The sequence below is a fragment of the Chenopodium album genome, chromosome 2, assembly GCF_948465745.1.
Source record: "Chenopodium album chromosome 2, dcCheAlbu1.1, whole genome shotgun sequence".
Taxonomy (NCBI): Eukaryota; Viridiplantae; Streptophyta; class Magnoliopsida; order Caryophyllales; family Amaranthaceae; genus Chenopodium; species Chenopodium album.
This window is the reverse complement of record NC_137835.1, coordinates 11,890,544-11,895,680: the sequence shown is the minus strand read 5'-3', so window position 1 is coordinate 11,895,680 and position 5,137 is coordinate 11,890,544. Positions and strand designations below refer to the sequence as shown.

Here is a 5,137-nt window from a genome sequence, read left to right as displayed (position 1 = left end):
AGCTCCATCTGATTGGTCTCTTGAGAATTCTGAGCACATTGATATCCAAAGTGACCCTGTATACCACACAATTCACAAAAAAATGAGTTTGCGAAGGTTGAGAAGACATAGCATTAACAGATAAAAGAGAAGATTCTTGAGTGGCCTGCAATGCTTCAATCTTTGCAGTTAATTGAGCCATTTGAGATGTCATAAGTGAATAGGCTTCAACTTCCATCTTCCCTTTATTTGGTCGCGTCCTTGGAGATGAGAAGTGGTTGGCTGCAAGATTTGCAAGAAAATCATACCCTTCCTCGATCGTCTTGTCAAGGAACACACCACCTGCAGCAGAGTCAACAATACATTTAGTCTCGGGTTCTAGTCCGTTATAGAAAATACGAACAAGATTCCACTTCTCAAAATTGTGATGCGGGCATGATCTTTGAAGATCTAGGAATCTATCCCATGCTTCCCTAAGAGATTCCCCTGAATCTTGAGAAAATGTTGAAATTTGGTGTCGAATCTTTTCAGTTTTTTCAGGGGGAAAATATTCTTTGAGGAATGCTTGAGAAATCTTGCTCCACTCCGTCTCTTTGACAGTGTTCAACCACTTCTGAGCTCTATCGCGAAGGGAAAATCCGAACAACATCACCTTCAATTGATCTTGAGTGACTCCTTTGTGATGAACAGTGGAACATAACTGTTGAAATCGCTGCAAGTGATTAATTGGCTCGTCAGTAGGATGGCCACTAAACTGATTTTGTTGAACCATACTGAGCAATGCGGGTTTGATTTCAAAGTTCTCTGCAGTGATTTCTGGCATTTTAAGACCCGTTGGAATACCATCTTGGGATGGTACCCTGAAAGAATTAAGAGACCTATTATCAGTCATCTCCTTTTGTATGTCAGGCTGTGTAGTAGAGCTCTTCTGTGATTGGGTCTTTTTCTGCTTTCCTTTCCCTTTCTTCTTGATTTGCCTAAGGGTCTTTTCCAAGTCCGGATCCGTAGGGATCACTTCACCTGTTCTTTTTGACCTGGGCATAAAACAAAAGGAAAAGAAAACAATGAGAATGCCCCGATTGGAACTGGAAGTTCCAATGGGACAATGGAAACAGTTCAAACAATCAAACTAAAACTAATAGAATCTAGCCGTCTCCCCGGCAACGGCGCCAAAAACTTGATGAATAAAAATTTATACCGCAAGTGCACGGTGTCTGTTGTTAGCAGAGATTTAGCAAATACGGGTCGAATCCCACAGGGAGACAGTTTCTATTAGTTTTTGCCCAATTATATGAACTATTTCTATAAACGAATAATGATTTGATGAGTAATTAACTAAAGAATGACAATAATGAAAGTAAGGTTGTTCTCAGACAAACTAAAGTCTAGGGCATACGTTCGGTCCACCATGCTTATACCAATCCAAGAAATGCAAACAATCCATTAATAAACAAACTAGGTCGAATAATTAAAGCACTTGTTAATCCTACGGTCGGGAATTAACGCTTACGAATTAACATATGTAGTTCGACCGCTAACATAATCAAATTCGCCAATTGTAATTAAGCCTCTAAAAATATGATCTTTCAATTCTAATTTTTATTAGCTAAATAATCAACTCATGACATTGGCCAATTACATGAATCAAACAATAAAGCACAAATCAATTGGAATTATTCAAACCCTAATTCATAAATTTATAAATAATCAAGCATAATTAATCAAGGTATAAACATGGCTTCCCCCACTTAGCCCTAGAAAACGACTACTCGCTCATAATTGAAATAAACAAAACAAAAGAGATGAATAAACTAGAATTCATAATTAATAAAATAAAGAACGAAAGATTGAATGAAATACCTCAATGATTGAATTAATGGAAAATAAAAAACTAGGGCTCGACAATGGAGAGAAAAACTAAGAAACGTTTAATCTGGGAAAATAAAGCATGAAGAGGCAAAATAAAATCTTCTAAGTATTTATATTTTTGCCTCATCCTAAATAAAATTAATAAATAAATACATAAGTATAATGCTATTGGATGACAATTGATGACGTGGCACGAGGGAGGCAAGGATGCGAGTCACTCATCATCACCACCCGACCAGACCCGCGGCCGCAGGTGGTTCCCGCGCCCTGGCAGTGGCGGCAGCAGCCTCGAGGGGGCGCGGGACAGGGGCGCAGCCACCCCTGCGGTTGGCTGGTTGCAATGCTTAGATTCAAATGCTTATAACTTCTGTTCTAGGAATCTTCTCGGGGTGTGTGACCTATCATTGGAAATCTCTTTAAGTCTAGTTTCCAACGCAACTTGAATCGCATCAATCCGATTTGTAGAACTTAAGATATGATCAAAAGAGTGAGCAAAGGTCATTTTTGATACCTTGCAAACCTTCGTTTTTTCCCCGTTTCTCACTCAAATTCACTTCCGTAAGGTCCATAGTGACTCTCGTGGATGCTATTTTCATTTTCCATGCATAAAATCCTTAGAGCCAACACCCACGAGCATATATACCTCGATCAATGAACCCGATCCATCGATTTCCATTCAAATATCATCCGAATCATCTCTAAACACTTCGAAAGCTTCCAAATGACTATGAAATCACCTGAAACATTAAGAAAAACACAAACGGAGCGTAATAGAGCAACATATAATAACTTATGCAGACATGACTCTAAAAACGATTAATAAGACTATGAAAAAGCTCTAAAACTAGCAAAAACGTGCCTAAATAAAACTATATAAATATGATTTATCACTTGCATGAGGTCCATTCGTTGTTGCTTCACGGGATCGTCGATCCTAAGTGCGAGAAGCTTCAGTGTCTCAGTCACAGTAGCCAGTTGGTTCTTAAGATCATTGACTTCTTCTTGAGTTGCCATTATAACTCTTGCTTTCCTCTTGCGAGCTATAGGTTTTTCGAAAAGTTGGACTTGTACGAAGAGGTTATCTTTGATTAATCGTCCTTCCTTTCTTGACCACGCGCTGTAAATTAAACCATTTTGCGTTTTAATTACTTGACTCAAATCCACTTGACTTTATGGTTTATTGTAAGGGAAAAAAAGAAAAAAAAAAAAAAGGGTGCATATTTTTGGCAAAAATAATGTACATATTTTTAGGGAATTAAGTATTATTATTTTTATTGGAGGATTAATATCCGACTTACCCCCCCTAAAAAAATGACGGATGTAGGGAATAATTTCAAGCCTTTAAAATCCCACTAGCTCGAACCCCACTGTGATCATACACTAAAGTACGGTGGCGTCCAAAAGGGAAGAAGATAGAGCAAAAGAGTCGCCAACAAGTTTTTAAGGAACTTGTAAACCGTTCATAGGATGAAGGTTACACCCCTTAACGATCCAAGAGATCGTCAACTCCATAAGGTCATGAACCAAATAAGGGTTCGGGGATGAAGGTACAAATCCAACCTAAAAGAGATTGAACCTGCCCTAATAATAGGCCTCTACTTTATTCTGCTCGTATTCATGTGCGCTTCTTGACTAACATACAATCAATAGGATTAACCCTAAACCTGTTTATCTATGTTGGTTGAATTTAATACACACATAAATCTATTATTGGCGATCACTTGAATTATAATCATATTAACCCTAACAAGATTATTAATTATCTTATTAAGCATGATTACAAGTACAAAATTCCCTTTAACATGCAATAAAAGGTGTGATCAAGCAATAAAGAAATAGCATCAAGCAACATAAAAATAATCATCATCAAAATAATAATAATAATAATAATATACATAATCATCATCAAAATAATAATAATAATATACATAATCATCATAAATTATAACAATTATAATAATTATCATGTTCATGTTAATATTAAAGCATAACAAACATAGCAAGATCCTAGACATGATACTAACAAGATTAATAACAAACCCTAGCATGTCACTAAGAAATAAAAATCAAATCTTTAGCCCTAACATGATACTAACAATCATAAATATTAGGAAGAACATAGGAAGCATCTTAACAATCATATTTAATATTAAGATTACCCCTAACATGATTTCTACATCATAATATTAATTAAACCATTAAAGTACTTACTTGGATGCCTCGTACCTCTTTCTAATAACAAAATACACACGTTAGTAACTTCAAGGAAAAATAATAATCAAACAATCAAATTAAATAATTAAAAGAGAGTTTGGGACCAAACCCTCAGAAATTAAAACCTTTCACGTCTAGAGCGAAGGCAACTTCGAATATGGCTAGGTGTTTCTAGATCTTGCGAATGCGGAATTTTGTATTTGAGAAAAGGCTAGTTTAGAAAAAGAGAGAGAGAGAGAATAATCAAGAAAATCTTGATGAGAGTTGGTGAATGAATTGTAGATCCCTGAAAACGGAGTTTTTAATACGATATTTATAGAGAAAATCAGCCAAAAAGGATAATTTAACAAAACAGAGTCTGACGATCACAAAACAGCATTGGCGCCAGCCCTGGCTAGTTGGCGCCAGCACCAGTGGCTAGCGCCTGGCGCCAATCCTGGTTCCAGGCGCCAAGGCCTGGGGTTGGACGTCAAACTGTTTTTCAACGGGTTTTCGAAAATCTGATAAATTTCCCGTACTGGAAGATAAAATAATATAATTCCATCGAAAATGCTATTTGATCTTGATTAAAACTCTAAAGAGTCCTAATTGAATTAGGAATGAAAAGAAATTTCTAGAAGATTCTAGAAGACTAAAACCATTCCTAATTGCATTAGGAATGATAAATCATATTAGGCCCTCCCCTAGATAATTGGGCCGTACATAAAGCTCAAACCGAACCCAGTTTAGTAAATTGGCCATAATTTCCTCAATATTCATCGGAATTGGGCTTATAATAGATCGTTGGAAAGGTCTTTGCAAGCCCCATCCAACAACACCACTATTGGACCCATATCATGGACCAACCAAACTGGATTGGCTGCTTTCTTAAAATAAAGTTTTCAAAATCAGGGAGAAGAGAAAAGAAATAAAACTTTCCGCAACACTAGACCTTTCCACACTTTCGTTTCATTCGATTATGATTCGACGTGAAAGGCACTCATCACTGGGTTTGGTTTTGGGGAGACACAAATGGGTGTCTACAACGGAAAAACGCGCACACAAGACTCTCTTAATCATGGTCAAAGTATGTGTA

At 36.9% G+C, this 5,137-nt stretch overlaps 1 non-coding gene across 1 annotated transcript; it reads left to right on the top strand.

Annotated features, from left to right (window-relative positions):
• Positions 1-398: 398 nt before the first annotated feature.
• Positions 399-504, top strand: LOC145607554 (small nucleolar RNA R71). Its single transcript, XR_014105583.1, has one exon. It is a non-coding gene; the product is annotated as a small nucleolar RNA R71 (small nucleolar RNA).
• Positions 505-5,137: the final 4,633 nt, after the last annotated feature.